The sequence below is a fragment of the Mustela erminea genome, chromosome 12 (genome assembly GCF_009829155.1).
Source record: "Mustela erminea isolate mMusErm1 chromosome 12, mMusErm1.Pri, whole genome shotgun sequence".
NCBI lineage: Eukaryota > Metazoa > Chordata > Mammalia > Carnivora > Mustelidae > Mustela > Mustela erminea.
Genome location: NC_045625.1, coordinates 31,303,404 through 31,325,290, shown reverse-complemented (window position 1 = coordinate 31,325,290; position 21,887 = coordinate 31,303,404). Strand labels below are relative to the sequence as shown.

Sequence of the window (21,887 nt, the reverse complement as noted above, 5' to 3'; positions counted from 1 at the left end):
TAAAGTAAGGCACAGCCAAAGACTTGGACCATGTTGAACATGGACACCAATTCTTCTGATGGCTTATATGTTTAGGGGCACAAGTATTTCTAAAACAGTCAAAGTTCTCATAGAAAGGACTCTCTTCTGCCTTCATAGTTCGTTGATTTACATAATATGTAATTAAATTCTATAATTACAATAACAAGTAGGAATGGAATTTCCATATACATGAGTAAACACAAGTGATTCTTGTTGAGCATGGACCCACATGAAGGGGGCACAAGTGCCTGAGCACGCTAAAGAAGAGGCCACTCGCTACCAGCATTCAGCACGCTGTGCACATTAGTTGGTATAACTTACAGAAGTAATCAAGAGAACACCTCAATCCAAGAAGTCAACTAAATGAAAATTGGTTAAGAGAAGCTACATTGTGTCCTATTTCTGGTCACACAGCTTAAGATTGCCATAACATTAGGCAGCCAATTAAATCATAATGACCTCCCTATTAGTTAAAATCTTATTTTCGTGATTATTGTTTCTGCCACTAAGTCAGAATTCTGTGCTTGTTACAGTTATGTCCTCCCAAAACTCATATGCTGAAGTACTCACCCCTCAGTACCACGGAATGTGAGTTTATTTGGAGATGCAGCTTTAAAGAAGTCATTAAGGTAAAATGAGGTCATATGAACAGGTCCTTATCCAATATGACTGGTGCTGTTACAAGAAGAGATTAAGAAAAACACAGACAACACGGGGCACCTGGATGTCTCATCTGGTTAAGCCACTGCCTTCAGCTCAGATGACGATCCCAGAGTCCTGGGTTCGAGCCCCGCACCGGGCTCCCAGTTCCGTGAGGAGTCTGCTTCTCCCTCTGACCTTCTCCCCTCTCATGAGAAAATAAATTTCAGTTGTTTAAGTCGTTAAGTCTGTTGTATTTTGTTATAGCAGCTGTAGCAAACTGATACAGTGCTTATCTCAATGGCTGGCACATAGCCAGACTCAAATATTGATATAAATGAGTGAATGGGGACTGTATATGTCCCCCATCCTACATGTCTATTATTGATTTTTGATGAACTTTAGAAAAGAATTTTAATAACCATTGGTATGCTCTAGTTATCTGCAAGTGCTGAGATTTTAAGATAAGAAAGTAGGCCTTCTTTTTGGTTCATTTCTACCACTTGATCCTAGGACTCTGGAAAGAAGTCCCCATAAATTCCAATTTAAGAACATGTCAAATGATCAGAGCAGAAATCCCAGCACTATTAGAAGAGAGCCAGTCCTCAACAGATTCAGAGTAGCCTTGAGCTCCTTCCTGCTGGGTAACGATGTCTCATGGGGCTTCACTGAGGCCCCTGGTGCACACGGACAAGGTTAGATGAGAAATGACCAGAAAAACTGGCAGGCAGCCAGAAAATCTCCAAAGCCTTTGATACACAGTATATGAGGTCATGGGAACCAGGGTTAACTTACTCCCCCTCTCCTCCTTTAGGAGAAGAATTAAGGTAATTGAAGAAGCCAACACACCACTTGGATGTGCCCTTAGCACTGTGACCTCAAAACTGGGTAAATTACCTGGATCCTAAGCATTAGCATAGAGTGTCAGCATCCACCTGATTTCCAAGGGTATGTGACCCAACCTTCTCAATTTGCAAGGAAGGAAACTGAGTCCTCAAAAGGGGAAAGATCTACCCCGCTCTTGCCGTCACCATTTCTTAAGCCTTTGCCTTAGAAGCCAAAGTTAAATATTTCAATCTTCATATTGTTACTTTTGAAAGAGAGCTTCCTCCCAGAAATCTTAGTGAATAGTCCCTAGACTTTGCTCAAGCACTTCTAGGACTGGGGAACACAATGTCCCAGAAGGTAGTAAGACCACCTCCGAATAGATTCCATTGTTAATTCATTTATTGAGCCCAAATCTGCCTTCCTGCATCTTCTACACATTGGTCCTCATTATGCCTTAAGAATGAAGGAATCTGGTGGCTCAGTGGGTTAAAGCCTCTGCCTTCGGCTCAGGTCATGATCCCAGGGTCCTTGGATGCTTAGCAGAGAGCCTGCTTCCTCCTCTCTCTCTGCCTGCCTCTCTGCCTAATTGTGATCTCTGTCTGTCAAATAAATAAAATCCTTAAAAAAAAAAAAAAACCAAAACAATGAAGGAATCCATCTAACTCCTCCTTTGCATAGTGGCCCTCCGATGGCTGAAGACAAAGGAGACTTTTAATGTTATCTCCTATGTCATGGTTTTGAGCTCTCTATTCATCCTTCTCGTTATTGCCAATTGCTTTAAATCCTCATAAAAAGCAGTTAGTGACACATCAACAGACAGAAATATAACATTCTAATTAGTGAGCGCCAGTCCCTTGACCTGGAATGAAATTATATATGAATACACCTAAGTGAGTGGGAAAAGTGGAATGGGAGTGCTTACCAATAAAGAGAAGAATAGCCTGTCCCAGATTCTAGTTGTCTCATCTGAAACCCATTCCTTCCCTGATTAATTCCTAGGCCTATTTCAAGAAGCTCTGCCTAACATCTTCCCTGGCCTCCTCCTGTATATTAGTCATCTCTCCTCCTGCCATCTGCCATCCTCAGCCCTACCACTTTTGCCCCCAAATCTCCAATGGGTCTTGGACTTCGATGTATGGAAGGATAATCCGAGAAGCTTCAAGCATCTGCCAGATTTTTTCCAAGGGAAGCAACCCTAACCAATTTTCTGACTTTCTCTTGTTATTCCCTTCCCGATACACTTACTGCAGAAATGAAACCAACACTGCTATCCTCATCACAGTGGGTTGGAATAAAGACTGGTACCCATGCTGAAGATCCTACATGAGCAGGACCCATGAAGACTAACTACCCAGGAGGTACTCCATACTGAGGGAGTCTTAAGCTGACTCAACCAAACTCTTGTTGTTGAGAAGCAAAATGAGCCAAATACAGCGAAGGTCCACTAGACCTGGACAGCTCTCTTTAACTGCTTGGGACTGTATGGAACACATGTACTGAAAGAAGTGGGAGCCTGGGTGACTGAGTGGTAGATGAAGGGACATTCCCGTATTTCCTTACAATCAGTCCACACGTCTAATAGGAAAACTCCAGAGTGAAAGCTTTAAAGTCTGTTTGCTCCTGCTTCCCCATCACTCCTCAGAGTTGAAGGGAAAGATGTTTACATAATGACTTTTCTTCGTTCTCATTGCTTCTGAAGCCTTCCTCTATGTTTAGGACATCCTTTACAGGGGTTTCGATTTACCTTGTCCGGTGAATGAAACTTACACAGATTGTAATTTTTCACCTTAAATGCTAGATACTGTGAGGATATAAAAGGAGATTCTTGGGGATGCAGGAAAATCCAAATGATTAGAGATGTCTAAAACAAAGTGACTTTATTTGGGGTTTCTTCAATGAAGATAATCCCCCCATAATGTCATAGAATCCGATTCCCCTTTGCCTCTTTTATTCATTTTGGGATGTGACAGGGAGGGATGAACTTAAAAAGTGGGAAAAAGGGGCACCTGGCTGGCTCAGTCAGTAGAGGATACAACTCTTGATCTTGGAGTTGTGAGTTTCAGCTCCACTTTGCGTGCAGAGATCACTTAAAAATAAAACCGTCTGTACCCCAATGTTTATAGCAGCAATGGCCACGGTCGCCAATGTTTATAGCAGCAATGGCCACGGTCGCCAAATTGTGGAAAGAACCAAGATGCACTTCAACGGACGAGTGGATAAGGAAGATGTGGTCCATATACACTATGGAGTATTATGCCTCCATCAGAAAGGATGAATACCCAACTTTTGTAGCAACATGGACGGGACTGGCAGAGATTATGCTGAGTGAAATAAGTCAAGCAGAGAGAGTCAATTATCATATGGTTTCACTTATTTGTGAAGCATAACAAATAGCATGGAGGACAAGGGGAGTTAGAGAGGAGAAGGGAGTTGGGGGAAATTGGAAGGGGAGGTGAACCATGAGAGACTACGGACTCTGAAAAACAATCTGAGGGGTTTGAAGTGGCGGGGGGTGGGAGGTTGGGGTACCAGGTGGTGGGTATTATAGAGGGCACAGATTGCATGGAGCACTGGGTGTGGTGAAAAAATAATGAATACTGTTATGCTGAAAATAAATAAATTTAATTAAAAAAATAAAACCGTGTGCTTTGGTGAGTGCTGTGAAGTGTGTAAACCTGGTGATTCACAGACCTGTACCCCTGGGGATAAAAACATATGTTTATAAAAAATAAAAAATTAATAAATAAATAAATAAATAAATAAAACCGTTATTTTAAAAAAAAGTGACAAGAAAAGAATAGGCCCCAGCTTATCTCAAACTCCAGAAACTTCTACCTTGCCAGAGATAAATACCTTGCTTTTAATTTCAACATAGAAGATTCATGTGAGACTTGGGGCACCTGGGTGGCTCTGTCTGTCTGACTCTTGACTTCAGCTCAGGTCATGATCCTGGGGTCACAAGACAGAGCCCCACCCTGGGCTCCATGCTCAGCAGGGAGTCTGCTTCTCTCGCTCTCTTTCCCTCTGACCCTAACCCCACTCATGTTCTGTCTCTGAAATAATAAATAAATAAATAAATCTTTAAAAAAGGCTCATGTGAGACATATTTAGATGAAATCAAGTTTAAACAAATTTAAACAAATCAGGTTCAACAAATTAATTCAATATCTGTTCAAGGAGTTGAAGGTGTACCATGGAGACGAAGTGATAAAGAGAGTACTCACGGTTTTTTGCCTTCACGGGAGTTTACAATCAAATGATCCTTGCTGTTCCTTCAACTGATGTTGCAAATAGTAGTCTTTTACAAACTGCAATGGTGAGGGAATAACACAGTCTTGTCCTAAACAACTTGCTATAAGCTGAATGTTAATGGCCCCCTAAAATTCATAGATTAAAACTCTAACCCCCAAATGTGAGGGTACTAGGAGGGGAGGACTTTGGGAGGTAATTAGATCCATGGCGGATTGGTGCCCTTATAAGAAGGGACAAGAGAAAATCTGCTTCTTCTCTGTGCTCTCCAACACGTGAGGTTACAAAAAAGACAGCCATCTGCAAAACCAGGAAGCAGGACCTCAGGAGGAACTAAATTGGCCAACACCTTAATCTTGGAATTTCAGGCTCTAAAATTGTGAGAAATGAACATCTGCTGTCTAAGCTACCTAGTCTATGGGTGTATTTGTTACAGCAGACTGAAAAAGACATATCTACATGTCCCTAGCCATAGGCACACTCCACTAGGGAGGGAGTGGAATCAAAAAGATTTCTAAAATCTGGGCTCTGCCCACAATGAACTAAAAAATCCAAGATTCCCATGTGAAACTGTTGGCCAACGGAACAGTTAAAAATAAAGTGCTCGATGGAGAGGTACAGATGCTTAATAACTAGGAAATGTACAATAAAATGTTAAATATATGGTCTTGGCAACAAATTTGGAAGTAGTTTAAAGAAAGATCAAGATGGAGTAGAGATATCAGAAAAGATTTTATCAAGAAAGTGGTGCCAGAGTGAAGTTTTAAAGGATGGGCAGGAGGGGGTGGGCATTCTGGGCAAGAATAAAGGCATAATGGCAAAAAAAAGAGAGAGAACACACCAAAAAACCAAAAAAAACCAAAAACCTGACAGTCACTGGGTAGGGATAACAGAGGAAAACCAATTAAATAACCACAAATTGTGAATGTTATAAAACAAAACCAAACAATTCAGATCACACCTAACAAACAAAATTATAATAGAAATACCATGTCTGCTCCCCAAACACATGCACATTCTAACACATTCTTGGAAAGAGTGCTGTAACATTGATTTATATCTGACAGTCCAAGTTAAAAAAAATGAAAGAGCTGCCAAATCTGCCTATATAAATCCCAGTGATTTCACATGTTTTTATCCTATGAACTGAAGGCAGAAAAAAAGATTTAAGCCTTTGAGACAGCAGACAATAAAATGGTACCCTAGCAAAGCTTCTCTGAGGAGTCACTAGAATCATATTCATCATGTCCGAGACTGACATTAATTCTAATGTGCAGACACTCCTCGGCATTCAGATGCACAATATTAAATAACTCTAACAGGTGAATTTATCGAGTTCTGCAGTGGTATGTTGAGCCATACAGAGGAACCATATAACAGCAGTTTTATGCAGAATCAAACACTCCTTAGGAGCCATGGTAAGCTTCTTCTGTCGACAACCAGATGATTGACAAGACCTCCTCCAAAATCTTCCTGGATAAAATTGTTTCTCTTTGGCCTTGTGGTGTCAAACCCTTGGGCTGCACATGCCTCGAGCAACTGATCAGAACCAGCACGGCTACTTAAATGAGAAGTCTGGGCCATCCTTGCAGGTAATCCTGATGGGTTCATGAAAAGGAGGACTGATCCTCTGTCTTGGTGAGATTACACATCCAAATCCCTAGCTATTGGAAGAAAACATCATTGCCACCACTTCCTTGCCCCTACAGAGAATCACCTGCCTTCCTGACCTCACGAGAGAGCCCCAGTTATTAGCTAACAAGCTACTGCTCTGATCAAAAGCCCAAAGACAGAGGTAAGGATCTGGGGCAGAGGCAGAAATCTGCATCTCTAACAGGCATCCCCGGGTATTCCTTTTCCTAATTTGCTTGATCACCAGAAGCATCTGGGGCAGTTTCAAAGTGTGGGTTCTCGAAGCACAGCCCAGACCTCCTGAATGGAATCACCAACAGTTTGTCAGTGATGATGGAAGTGATGGATCACCGTGCTGTTCAGAATTGTATGTAAAACAATGAAAGTGAGAGATTCCAGTAGGTGTAGGTGTCACTTCTCTGACTCTTTGCTTCCTTTTACAAGAAAAGGAGAGCTAGGTAACCCATTATGTTTCTGTTCTTGCCTTGGTACCAGGAAACTGAAAGCTGATAGCAACTCTTCCCGGCTTAGATTTCTAGGTATAATTGTTTCCCTTTGTATTATTGGTCCTTTTTAGCATCCTTTCTAGAATGTAACTTTGAATTAAGTCACCTAGAAGTAGTCGGAGCATAAATTACAAATTATTGCAATATAAATTCCAATTCAAGCTTTCCTTCAACTTTCAGAAAGTCACATTCTCTATTCGGCTTGTAAATGTGGGTGAATCCGGCATTTTACAGCTACATACCAATGATGGGGCTCCCATCAACCGCCTCTTGGGACAAATGACAGAGGACAAAAGTCCCCAAAGGACTGTTCTACTTGGCAGAGTGGAGGAATCCAAGCTTTGGTCAGTCACCCCAGAAGCTCAGTTCCTCCCTCTCAAGCCAATTATCTGCTAAGCAGAGCCAGCTGTGGAGTAAGGAAAACAAGGTGGGAACCAGGTCCGGAACTGAGGTTCAAATCCCAATTCTGTGTCATTCCACATGCCCTTACCTCTAGTTTCCTCATCTGTGAAATGGACATGAATACCTTAACTCTGACTATCTCTTGGGGTTACTGTGGAAACTCTTTGTTAAATGAAATATTTTACATGATGCAAATTAACAACTATTGGAAATAGCTTAGAAATGCTAAATAAAATATACTCAAATGTCATAACTGGACTTTCATCTAAGAGGGCTCTCTTTTTCTGAGGAAAAGGTCATAGATTTTAAATAAGAAATCTAGAGGGGACACCTGGCTGGCTCAGTCAGTTAAACATCTGTCTTCAGCTCAGGTCATGGTCCTGGGATCGAGTCCCACATCAGGCGCCCTACTCAGCAGGGAGTCTGCTTCTCCCTCTGCCTGCTGCTCCCCCTACTTGTGCTCTCTCTCTGACAAATAAATAAATAAAATCTTGAAAGAAAGAAAGAGGAAGAAAGGAAGGAAGAAAGAAATCTAGAGGATCCTAATATGCTCCTCTAACAGATGAAAACTTCAGAGTCCAGTGGGCAGGGCGAGGTCCTCACCTGGGAGGATGGTCTTTGAGGGTCAAGGTGCTTAGTTTAACCTTGACACAGCATTGAATTCAGATAATGCTTGGAGCACTGTATCCATCCTTTGACAACACACTGTAGGCCTCCCCCACCTATAGTGCATCCAAGGGAAACCAACCAGAGTATAAGGGGCCTAGGAACCACGTTCCATTAAAAACAGTTAAAGGAATTCAGCATATGCAGACTAGAACAGACTCAGGGGAAATGGCCCTGTCTTCAAATGGATTTAGTGACATCAGATTGTCATGAAAAAGAGGGGTTTCTTTCACTATGGTCTCCCCTAAGTGTATACGGGGAAAGTGGATTTCCCAAAGGAAAGTTGCCGGAGATAAGATGTTGACTCAAGAGAAAACAAATTTCAGGATGGAGTACGTTAACCAGTAAAATGAGGAGCTCCTAAAGCATCAGTTTTTAGATATTTCCAAAGGGATTCTTGCTCTAAGTGAGAACTTGCAATCGATAATCTTTGAAAAGCTCTGACCAGGAGATGCTCCAAGCCAATCCCTTTATCACTGGCAGATGTACAGTTTCTCATTCCTGGACACAAACTAAAATCCTTTGGCTAAAGAACCCAAACTTGACTTCGGGAGGTAGAAGGTGGGACTTACAGCCGAGAAGGGCTTGACTTTGGGACTCTCAGCCCACCGCATGCTAAAACTGGTGCTTTCCAACCTCTTCTATATTTACTACTTCACTTCGATTGTGAGACTTCTCAGTTCAAAGCCCGATGTAGCACCGTCCCCCTGCGCTGCCTACCTTGGCACCGAGCCAGGAATCCACGGCTGCCATTTGTGTTTTCATTTAGTAAATAAAGATCAGAAATGGCTGCTGTTTTAATAGATTGAAAACTCTGGTCTGCAAATAAATATCTTGGGGGAATTAGAGAAGATTTGGAGAACAACAGTCAATCTCAATATAATTAAAAATAAGCTCTCACCTGTTACTAATTTCCTTCTTGTTTCTTTGCTAACAGAAATCTTTGTTTGAACAAAGAGGTAAAAGGCACAGTTAGAAGCTGTTTACATAGTGCAAATGAGAGTGCTAATTGTAGGGAGCTTGCATGTTAATGAGAGAGAGGTTATTTATCAGTGTGAAATTCTGAGTGCAATAAATTGCAGGTGATATTTCAGGAAACATTCATTTTCTAATGATTTCTTTTCACCGCCAGCAGTGGCCCCGAATCAAAGTGCAGTATGTTGTAATGAAATAGGAATTGCTCTGGAAGCCAGGAGATCTGGTTGTGGCCCCATAGCTAGCTCTATGCCCTGGCATAAGCTGCTCTCACTTTCTGACTCGGGCTCAGTATCCGTGGAAACTTGACTGTCTCTCATTTTCCTTCCAGTTCTAACCATTATTGTCTAAGAAGTACCTCCGGCTTCTACTGAGAAGTAAGTTTCTCTTTCTTGGGATAATCTTCGTTGTTCTGAAACCAACTTATCGAAACACATTCTTGGAAAGGGCCTGGCTTCCTCGCTCCCAGGTTTTCCCCCACCCTGGCTGCTATGGTTTTGCTCGGCAATTTTTGAGGAACTCATGGAAGATCCCTGGAAGCAAGCCTCCTATCAGTGCCCCAGTACCACAGGCCTCCCAGCTGCTTCCTCGGTCTTTCTCAGACCTCTGAAGAGGTCTGAAGAGCCCCCCTGGCCTCCCCGTGACTCATTTATTTGGAAAATACTCTTTGAACACCCATTGTGTGTGTGGTACCATGCTGAAAACTAGGGACACAGAATTCTGTGAGGCCAACTTGGGCCGCACCAGCCTGGAAAGCATCTAATGGGGAAGTGACCCAAGTGATCATGGGATAAGTCCTAAGTGGCCAAAATATGGGTTGCTGTGACAGGAGGGTTAGGAAAGTCTGTCCTAAGTGACACCTGCACTCCAATCTAAAGTAGAAGAAAGTGAGCTGTGGGAGGAGGGGCATACAAGCTGAAGAAACAGTACTCAAGGCCATGGGTGAAGATCCCAGCACATCCAAGAACCAGAAAGTCAGTGAGGTTTAACCTTGCTTGGTTATTAACCTTATTCCAAGTCCTCCTTATCAGAGGACTTGGAATAAGCAGAGAATGGACCAATACAGGCTGGAGAGGTAGGTAGGGTCAACTGGCGTCAGACTCTGGCTTCAGACTAGGGGCTAAGGACTTTTGGACTCTGCCCCAAGGTACCAAGGTAACTGGAAACCATGAATGGATTTTTTTTTTTTTTTAAGTAAGCTCAACACCAATGTGGGGCTTGAACTCATGACCCCAAGATCAATAGATTTTAAATGAGATAGAAATGTGATCAGACAAAGTGATTGTATCAACCTCCCTCAACTGTTGTATCTAAATTCAGTTTCTAAGGGACACGGCAGAACCCTTGAGCCCTTGTCCATTCCCTCCCAGGGCCACATACGTATACCAAGCCCCAAGAGAAAAGGGAATCCCAATGTTCAAAGGAAATGGGATGTTCCAAGTGTTCCAAGAAAACTGAACCCACAAATAACATTTTGGTGACAATCCTCACCATAGGAAGAAATTCGGACAGGGACCTTAGGGATCCTTCCACCCTCCCTCCGGCTCTCCTCCTTCAGGTGTATCAAGTAAACAGGATAGGTAAACAGGAAGCATGTCTCCTCCAAAGGGAAAAAGTAAGACAGGAAGTGATAAGCAGGGAACCCTGAAGGCGAGAGCATATAGAGGACGGCAAACAGAAAAAAATATGGAAAGAAAGACATCTGCAGGTTCTGGTCATGGACAGAGTTCTCAACTCACACTCCCAGAAGCCTTTGTATGAACTATTGTCAAGCCCTTGTGGGGGCAACTGCTAATCCCATGAGAGGCAACAGCAGGAGGTAGGTCACAGAAAGCCAGCCCCATGAGCCTTGGGGGATGCTAGGGGCGGAGGCGGAGGCAGATAGAAGTAACTGCCTTCACAGTGTTTCTCCAGGCATGACCTACAGACTGTGTGTTTCCTAATCAAATAAGGTGTGGTGACAAGTGTTGATTCCCCAGCCCCAGAAACACACAGCCCTCACAAGCAGCATGGAGCCAAGGCGTCAGCACACAGGCCCTGAAGTCATTCTAACTGGTTTCAAATCCTGATTCTACACACTTACTGGCTACGTGAACTCTGACACTTTGCCTCATCTACTTTGGCCTCAGCTCCCTGGCATGTAAAAACGCACATCATAATAGGGTCACGGTGATGAGGAAGTGAGGTAACTCCAGAAAATGACTTAGAATGATGCCTTCCTGGGACATGGTAAGACCCTGATCATTGCTAACCATTAGTGTAGCTGAGAGTGGGCCTGGGGACCTGCATTTTTAATATGCTCCCCCAGACAGTTATCCCCACTCATTAATGTCCTATCTTCTATTTGAGGAGTATCTCTATGTCAGCCTCCGAGGCTAAGCCTTTTATGCTTCTTCTCTCATTTCAGACCCATAGGGGTAGCGCCAGTATCTCCCCCCTTACCAATAAGGGAGCGGAGGCCTGAAGCGGCTAAGGACCTTGCCCACAGGCAGATCCTGAAGTTCTGGACGCTCTTTTACAAATAGTACAGTCCAGGGTGCCTGGGTGGCTCAGTGGGTTGAGCCTCTGCCTTCAGCTCAGGTCATGATCTCAGGGTCCTGGGATTGAGCCCCGCATCGGGCTCTCTGCTCAGCGGGGAGCCTGCTTCCCCCTCTCTCTCTGCCTACCTCTCTGACTACTTGTGATTTCTCTCTGTGTGTGTCAAATAAATAAAATAAAATCTTTTAAAAACAAAACAAAACAAAAAACAAATAGCACAGTCCACCAGGTTAGAGACAGAGCACGGGCAGGGGACCTGAGCAGCGTGGGGCTCGTGAGCCCAGAGAGGGGCTGTGAACAGGATCCGCAGCTTCTATCCAGCTGCCCATGGAAGCGTGGATTTGGGTGATGGCTGAAGCTGACAGACACCCGGGCCCCAGAAGGAAGAGGGCTTCCGCCCAGAGGTGAGGAGGCCAAGGGGGAAGGGCTCAGCCTGAGTGCTGTTGCCAGTCAGCTCAGCCCACCTTACCCTCTGGCTGCCAGCCGCTTGCTACCACCCTGTCCTGCATGGAGGGGACCAGCGCTCTGGCGGGCTGTGCACCTTCTCATGGCACGGAGCCCTTTGAGTAGGACCATTGCTCGTGACTGTGTCCAGCTCTGTGAGGCCTGGACTGCAGGCCTGGACTTTAGACCTGGCTGTGTCATCAAAGTCAGGTGTGGCGCTTGGAGAGGCACCGTAGTGCCATTTCAGATCGGTGTGACATTTGTCAAGTGCTTAAGTGTTGTTCCCTTTCTGGCCACCCCGGGAAGAACCGCCCTCCTTGCTTTGTGCTCCCACATACTTTCCACAGCCTTCCGTCAGAGCACCTGGGACACCTCATTGCACTTGGGATCTACCGGTTCCTCCAGCTAGAATGAGGGGATCCCCTCTAAAGAAGTAGCCCTTCAGACTCACCCTCCTCCAGGGGTGTGAACAGAAATCCACCCCCATATGCCAACGCATGACCAGCCTGGGCAGCCTACTCCTTTGGGACTGACCCAGTGACCGTTTTCATCATAAAACTGTTGGAAAAAGGAATTGAAAATTCTTGCTTCTAATCAACGAGCCTCCCCTGCTATGCGAGTAAGGACATGTCTGCAGAACAAATGACCACACGGTGAAGTCTCGTGCCCTGGAACTGGAAGCCAGGCTTGCCTCTGAGACTTTGTCCTCTCTCTGCTGTGACCCCTCTGGACCTGGCGAGCCGAACACACAAGCACAGAGTGGGAAACAGACAGAGCCCTGCTTCCCACCGGGCCTAGCCCGACCTGGGAGGGTCCAAGACAGGCACGTCATGAAGGTTTCTGATGAATGAATAAATGAATGAATGAATCAGTGAAGGAAGGATCCCTTCCAAAAGAATTCTTGAGATAAAATTCTTGAGATAAATTTTCTTGAGATAAAATTTCACACCAATCCCATAATTTCCTCTGGATATACAAATACACAGGAGCACAAGTTTCTGTGTATACCCAGGTAGAGCTCTACCTTCTGTCAAGTGTCTCTTACTCCTCAGGAGTTCCCAGAGTCCTGGTCCAACACCCTCTTCCCTGTTCCCATCTGCCTCTCCGTGCTGCCCGCCCCACTCCCCAGGCATTTTGCCTCCACTCATTCTTCAGATCTGATCTGAACTCAAAGGTCAGTTCCAGAAGGCCTTTTTGAAGGAAGAACTGAAGGAAGAGGATGCCCATGTTCTTCTTCGAGTAGCACACCTGCCCATCAGCTCATTGCAAAGGTACTGATCTCTAGTGGAGAGAGACTGAAGGGTAATGCTCACACTCGGGGTCATGTTTACAAAAGGGTCATGAGATCCCCTGTTGGACTCTCATTAGAATTACTTACTAGCAAACCATCAGGTTCACAGGAATGACAGCCAAGAGAGGGGAGTTGCCAGACACGGTTAAAATCAGTTTGTCTGCCAGAGGAGGAACTGAATGACAGGCAGTTTTCTGCCGCAACGTGCAGGGAAATTTCTCGGGGATGGGCCGCAGAAGTCAACCAGCTCAGGGTACAGCCAGAAGAGAAGGTTTCTGTCGTCATCCTGTTTCCCTTCCTACTAGAGGTGGAGAACAGTGGTGCACAAGGCAACTGGTCTTTCCCCCTCCCACTCTCCACTAGAAGTCACCATAAAGGCTCTCGAAGAAATAGCTTTCCACGTATTTGGCTTATGAGGAGAACAACAGTCAGGAATACATTTGACTTTGAGACAAATAAAATGATTCCAAAGAGGCAAGGCCTTGAAACCAGTGTCAGTAAGCTAAAAAGTGGTAAAGACAGGAATGAAGCTCTCCTTCCAGTTCTCACCCTGATGGGGAAAGTCCCAGTTTTCTAAAAATGGCAAAAACTTACATTCCTTGTAACAAATTCAGTGAGACTCAGACACAAGAAGTAGGAAGAATCTTGTTAACCATCCCTCCTCCACACACACATAACACTGGCCCCTCCCAGGAGAACAGAAAGTTCCTCCTCTCCCCCGACTGGTGCAGCAAAGTAGGGGGTGGTTTCTTCCAAAAACAGCAGTCTCCCAAGACTCAAATCTTAGTCTCACCTTCCTACAGCCCCAGGATCAAGGGCTCTGAAGCCAATCAGAGCTGGAGGGGATCAATTTCAAGTCATTCAATCAGAAGCACATTATCTAACTTTCCTGAGCCTCAGTTATTTCATCCCTGAAATGGTCCGAAAGTATCTCTTGCACAGGGTTGGGATGGACTTTAAAAGACATGACTAGGGCTGCCTGGGTGGCTCAGTGGGTTAAGCCTCTGCCTTCGGCTCAGGTCATGATCTCAGGGTCCTGGGATCGAGTCCCGCATCGGGCTCTCTGCTAAGCAGGGAGCCTGCTTCCTCCTCCCTCTCTCTCTCTCTCTGCCTGCCTCTCTGCCTATTTATGAACTCTCTCTGTCAAATAAATAAAATCTTTAAAAAAAAAAAGACATGACTAAAGTTAAGTACTTGGCAACAATGCCGATGAAATTGCAGTACCTTACAAAACATTCTGAGTCCTTCCTTCTCATCTGTAGATTTACTCGAAAACAAGCCAGAAGAAATCGAAAGTAATAATTTGTAGAATTTCAAATAAAATATATACTTCCCAAAACAGTGGAGAAGTTAAAAGAAACCATATACCATATATAGAGAATGACCCCCTAAAATGTAAGAAGAAAATAGAAAAAAAAAGTTAATGCAATAAAATGACAAAAAAAGGACGTAAAATCTATTTGTTTTAACAAAAACATGTAAATGGGTTACAACCCTTACGCAAAGATTCTCAGATTGGGTCAAATAACAAAACCTAATATTTGTTATTTACCAAAACACATCTTAAAATAAAACAACACAAAAATATAAGGAATATTATGTAAATGAATACAAATATAAAGCCTGACTACAATACCGATATCTGATAACATTAAGTTATAGACAAATTTGAGAGACCATCATTTTATATTTCATATAATCATTTTATATGATTCCAAATGATTCATTTTATATGTAATTGTCAATTATATATAATCAAATTATATATAATTGTCATGAACATGTATATGTCAAACAATATTTCACTGACACATTTAAAGCAAAGATTGTTAGAAATACAAAGAAAAATGATGGAAAAATGATTATATTCCAGAAATGCTCAAACTGTCTTTGACAGATAAAAAGAAATAAAAGATAAAAGAAATTTAAAAAATAAAATAAAGATTAAGCAAGGAAATAAAGATGCTGATTAATCTATTTATTAAAATTCATTTAATATATAATTTCATAAATTATACAACTTAATATTGTACAAACAGAAAATATAATTTATTTTCTAAGACCTATAGACTATTTACAATACTTTATGATGTATTAGTATAGAAATAAAATTTCTAAGTTCCAAAACCAAAGTTTCACGAGCTATACCTTTGAATATAATCTAACAAAATTCTAAACTAATAACAAAAGTTCAAAGAAAAGGCCAGCCCCTTAGAAGATTAAAAGTAACTTCATTAAGGAATTGTTAAAGAAGAAATATGAATCATAATTGCCCATAACTTTTTAAACAAAGATGAGAAAACTATAAATAAAAATTTATATGAAATTCCCAAACAATTTTATTAAAAAAAGAGCACTGCCTTAAATATTTTAATATGTAACAAGGAAGATGGGAAAAAATGAATAGTCTTACTTAAGATCTAGAAAAGGAACAATAGTATAACTTTTAAAAAATAAAAAAAGGAATGAATAAACATCAAAGAGCATAACAAGGTAAAAGAGAAAGATATTAAATAGCCAGGTCACAGAAGTGGTAAATAAACCCAAGAGCTGGTCTTTCAAACACCACAATTATGCAAAAAAGCTTCTAACATATAATTAAGAAAGAAAGGGAGAATTCTGGGAAAATGGAGATGACAGTGGCAGGATCATTTTTGGATATTCCTAAATATTTGCATAAAAACAGAGTAACTAGACTACAAAACCAAAACCCACAGACAACATTTACAATAAAACTAGGTGACAGGTGTCTTTATGATCCCCTAAATACAAGTGAGTGGGATAAATCTTCAAGAGTCAAGACCTGCATATCACTATCATCTGTGTAAGAAAAAATAGTAGGATATACAGGATGGATCTGAAAACAGAAGCACCCTAAAGAGGCCAGCAGGTTTTCACTAAAAAAATTGCAATAGATCAATTTAAAAGCAGTGGCTAAAAGTGGCACTCCTTTTTGCTCACTCCAAAACCAGGTAAGTACATAGGAACCCAAAGAGATAAAGCAGTCCTGCCCCTATGTAACGGGAGAAATGGGAGAGAGACATTGGCAATGAAAAATTTTCTCTTGATACTACGAGATTGAAAATGTGAAAGAAATGGAACAATTTTAAGGAAAGGTAAATTATTTGAATTGATCCAAGAGATATAAAAGATCTGATGGATTAAAGAAACCATGACATAAATTGAAAATACTGTCCAAAAATTACCTCCCTCCAAAAATGGTGGGTGTATATGGTATGATGGATAAATTCTTTCAGGCCCTCAAAAAACAGATTAATTCTCTTTATTTCAAGGCTTGAGACTAAAATAAATAAACCTTAATAAAGTAATCACACACCCAGAAGAAAGTCTATGGAACAAAATTATTTATGAACAAAGATACAAAAATTCTTAATACTTTATTTACAAACCAAATACACTAACATAGAAAAACAACAATTAATTCTTTTTCAAGTAATATTTAACCTAAATCTACTAACGTAATTCTTGACCATCAACAGGTCAAGAAAGAAAAAATAATTTTTAAAAAAACCCATAATGTCAAACCATAAGTGACTCTTAATCTCACAAAACAAACTGAGGGTTGCTGGGGGGAGGGGGTTTGGGAGAAGCGGGTGGGATTACGGACATTGGGGAGGGTATGTGCTTTGGTGAGTGCTGTGAAGTGTGTAAACCTGGTGATTCACAGACCTGTACCCCTGGGGATAAAAATATATGTTTATAAAAAATTAAAAAAAATAAAATAAAATAAAATAAATTTTTTAAAAATAAATAAATAAATAAATAAAAGAAAAAAAAAAACCCATAATGTCAGCTTCAGAGATGATTAAAAAGTCTTAACAAAATTTAATATCTATTCCTGATAAAAGATTTTTCATGAATTAAAAAAAGTCTTTCCTAACATAAATAACAATTAGCTCATGATATATACAGCTTCAGAAATTATGAGGAAATTATAGAAATATCCTCATTAAGTAGAAGAGTTCAGATGTCTTCCTGGTTTTACCACTAGCACTCAAAATTATTTTAGAATTCCTTGCCAATTCAGTAAGTAAAGAAAAAGGAAAAAGAGTTATGAATACCAGAAAGAAAAAAAAAAATATTTGCTCATTTTGAAATTATCCTCTTAGAAAATATGTAAAATAAAAATAAAAATTACTAGAGATCATTCTCTCCTCCAAAGTGTTCTTCTAATTAAACACAGAAGAAAGAAACCAACTGTTTTTGATAAGCAATATAATTATATTTAAAATCAAAAGAGATACCCCATATCTCTTTATCTCCTCCCCAACAAAAGTTTATTCTGAGTGTCAGGACATATTTTAATTAAGGAGAGATTTTTTTTTTATTCTGACTCTATTTTGAAAAGTAAATATTATTTGCATTTTTCTTCTCATAAATAAAACACATATTCATTGTAAAAAAAAATTTCATATACAGATAAGCAAAAACTAAGGAGTGAGTAAAAATTACTTACAAATCACAGAAAGCCACCATAAATACTCTGAAATACATACATCACTTATCTTGGTTTATTTACCCATGTAATTAATCTCCTGCCTACATAAACTTTTATCATACAAGGTTAAAATTTGGTCTTCTATTTCTCTCACTGTGGTAGGTTGAATAATGGTCCTCAAAGAGAGCGAGGTCCTAATGCCTGCAACCTGTGAATATTACCTTCTATGGCAAAAGAGACTTTGCAGGTGTGATTAAGTTCAGGATCTTAAAATGGAGCGGTCATCCTCGTTTATCCAGATGGGCTCTAAATGCAGTCGCAAATGTCCTTATAAGAGGAAGGCAGAGAAGAAGACACAGAAGGTGACAATGGGACAACTGAAGCAAGATGCCACAGTGCTGGCCTCAGGGGGACAACAAGCTAAGGAATGCAGGCTGCCACGGGAAAGCTGGAAAATGCACAGAAATGGAATCTTCCCTAGAGCTGCCAGAGGAAGCTTGGCCTTTCTGACACTTTGACTTTGGCCTAGTGTAACTAATTTCCAGACTCTGACCTCTAGAACTGTAAGAAAATAAATGGATGCTGTTTCAAGTCACCAAGTTTGGGGTAATTTGTTACAGCAGCAATGGAAAACCAATGCACTATGAAATCATCTTTGATTAAAAAGCAAGTCAGGAGCACTACTGTATAATTCAACATTGGTCTTAGACATTTAAAAACCAAACTATAAAATATTATTTTTAAAAAGGTGTGTTCTCATTGCAGAGGACTAAAAGGAATTTAGACTCTGAGTTCTAAAGGACTCTAAACTCTTTTCAGAAGACAAATGGGGCATTTAAAATTATTTTTTAAATATACATAATAATTTCCATATAAGAAGGAAAGGATAAAGGATAGAAGGCAGATAATATAAACCCATAATGAAAACAAAGAAGACTAGATCAGTACAAACAAAACAAACAAACAAACAAACAAAAAAAAAACAAGGAAAAAAAAACTTGATATCTTGAACAAGATGAGGCTTTAGGGGAAGGTGGGAGTTAATCATTCTAGATAACAAACATGGCACTTCAGGTATGGTCTAAGCAAAAAGAAAAAACTAACAACAAGGAAGAGACAGGCCCAGGGTATCAACTAACAATGGCAAAATAACTTAGCCCGTGCTGTGCCTTCCTTTTTTCACAAAAAAACTGATCCCCAAATACCAAAGAGAAGAAAAGATTACCAAAATGGAATTAGTGTCATGATAAGATAACTGATATTAAGAGAGTTTCTCATGATAAATCCACCCATCCGTCTGTCCATCTATCCATACACCCATCCATCCATCCATCCATCCAACAAATACTTATTTAGTGCCTAACACATACCAGGCATTGGGACCACCACAGAGAACAAAAAAAAAAAGCCAGACCCCATCGCACAGTTACAGTTCAGCAAGAAAGGCAACATTACAATTGAATATATGAATATATCATTACAAATTGTACAAATATATCATTACAAATTGCAATAAGAACTATGATGAGGGGCGCCTGGGTGGCTCAGTGGGTTAAAGCCTCTGCCTTCGGCTCGGTCATGATCCTAGGGTCTTGGGATTGAGCCCCCCACATCGGGCTCTCTGCTCATCGGGGAGCCTGCTTCCCTTCCTCTCTCTGCCTGCCTCTCTGCCTGCTTGTGATCTATCTGTCAAATAAATAAATAAAATCTTAAAAGAAAGAACTATGATGAAAGGAAAAAGTGAAATGAGATTGTATTAAAGACTCACTTTACATTGGGGGTGGCAGAGGAGGTAGTCAAGAGAAGTTTCATTTGAGGCAGCACTCGTGTTGTCCGCTGAGGTGAATATGCAGAGCCTGAAAGAACACACAGGTGTGACTGCAGACGCTCAGACACTAACCCTGAAAAACAGAGAATACAAGAAGGGAGGCAGCAAAATATACCCATTTCCAAAAGTGGAGGAAATGTGGAGTCTGGAAACTACAGAACACAAAATGAGAAGCTGTAAGTGTGAGAAAAGAAAGAGGCTGATGTAGGGAGCTCACAGAGAAGGAGGCATGCAAAGGAAACTCCGGCAGGCACTCGCTCCTGCCTTGTCCTGTCAAGTCCCCCAGCTCACTCTGAGTCTCTCCCTCCTGACTCAGCCTCCTAAGATGTGCTGCTGAGTTGGGTACGTTTAAATGCTTCATAGCAACTCAGCGTCACAAATCCCCATAGGTTCCTTTCGTTTGTCGCCTGTGTCTTCTCCAGCTGAAGAGATTTTCAACCCTACATTTACGGAAGGGACAACAATTGACTTCCTTTTCAACGACTTTGTTTCCACCAGAAATGTTCTGCCTTGCTGTAGCTGTGACTTAAATTCTCTTACTTCATGGAAAAGAACCACTCAGTTGGTATAATCCTGCTGGTCTGAGTCCAAACTGCAAAATGACCTTTGACCAATAGATTCCTTCACTTCCTCATAACTTTCGTGCTCTCTGATTTTCTGATACATACATAATTTAAAGTTTTCTAGTAGCTATATTTTTAATAGTAAAAAATAAAATAAAATGGATTTTAATAACATTTTTCATCTAGCTCAATTCTATAGACTGAATATGCCTCCTCAAAATTCATATATCAAAACCTAATCCTCGGTGTTGGTATTTGGAAGGTGATCAGGCATGAGGGCAGAGCCCCTCATGAGTGGAATTTGTGCCTTTATATAAGAGACTCCAGAGAACTCCCTTGACTCTCTGCCATGTGAGGTTATAGTGAAGAGCCTGTCATCTACAAATCAGGAAATGGGCCCTCACCAGACATCAAATCTGCTGGTGCTTTGATCTTGGACTTCTCAACCTCCAAAACGGGGAGAAATAAATTTTTGCTCTTTATAAGCTACCCGGTTTATTATATTTTGTTGTAACAGCCTGAGCGGGCTAAGGAACTAGATAGATCTGAAATATCATTTCAACATTAATCAACCTAAAAAAACCACTAAAGAAATATTTTGCGTTCTCTCTTCTCCTCTCCCTCTCTCTGTCTCTCTCTTTTTACTAAGCTTTTTAAATCCAGTGTGCATTTTTTACGAAGTGTACATCTCAGTTGGTACTGGCCATGCTTCAAGTTCTCAATAGACAACCATGGCTAGCGGTGGCTAGACTGGTCAGCACAGTTCTCAACTATAGCTTATTTTTATATGCTAGAAAACTCTACAAATCAAACGTATCACGGTTTTTAAACAAAAGTATGGAATAACTTCTTCCAAACAGAATCCTGAAGATCTGGCTCATAGGAAAATGCAGGCCCTCTCACTGGGCAAAGAAAGTCCTCTGATAGGCCACGTGGTTTCAGGCAATGCCACCAGCCTGCACCAGGCCAGGACCTGGCCGGGGTAGAGCCAAACAACCACCAGAGGCCTGATTTCAGGGGTGAGAAGACAAGCCACCCAGAACAAAAAGGTACCCCAAACACAGTGCCTTGCTGCAAAGAAAACTCTGCATTACTCTCTTCTCTAGTGCAACAGATCGCAAATGTCAGTCACAAGGCACGTTTTACCTAGACAGTTTATACGTTAAGCCATCATCAGCAAGCAGGGCGTTTCTTTAAATTTCTTCATCAGATTATACAATCAGTTTTATAGGACAGAGTAACATTGCCGGGTAATGTACAGTTTTTAAGTATCTTTCTACTATTATCTTATTTAATCCAAATATAATCAGTACTCATGCACTGGGAGAAAAGGACAAGAAGGCAGTTAAGTCTTGACAGGAGTACCAGATCACATGACATCTCCTGGTTCTAATTAAATGACAGACACACGAACCGCCATTAATACAAACTTTTTTTTCCTCCTTCTATACCAAGGTTTCCAAACTAGAGGGAAGAAAATTTTCTTAGCTCATTAGCACACGTTAACATAAAATAGGCATTACTAGGTGGTTGGGTTTTTTTTCCTGCCAGTATTCAAACAACAACCTTGGTGACCAAAGAGAAAGCTAAAAATAGGTGAAGTTCTCATTTTTAATAACATTAAAGTTGAAAGTCTCTCTCAGAGAAAGTGGACATTACTGACAGTCACTTTTACTTTCATCAAGACTGTGGTTCTAAAGTATTTACTCTTGTGAAGCACGTAAGAGTGGAAAGCTTTGCGCAGATGCTATATTCGTGAGCTAGAAGCCCCTGTTTTTTCTCTGTCACCATTTCTCCATCACCTATTATTGTAGTGCTTAGACATTTTGACAAGGGTGTTATTTCA

At 41.2% G+C, this 21,887-nt stretch overlaps 1 long non-coding RNA gene across 1 annotated transcript in view; it reads right to left on the bottom strand.

Annotated features, from left to right (window-relative positions):
- LOC116570639 overlaps positions 1-21,887 on the bottom strand; it is a 355,418-nt gene that overhangs the window by 154,337 nt on the left and 179,194 nt on the right. The window contains exon 4 of the long non-coding RNA XR_004277503.1: positions 19,419-19,551. This is a non-coding gene — a long non-coding RNA (uncharacterized LOC116570639). The remainder of the gene's footprint in view (positions 1-19,418; positions 19,552-21,887) is intronic.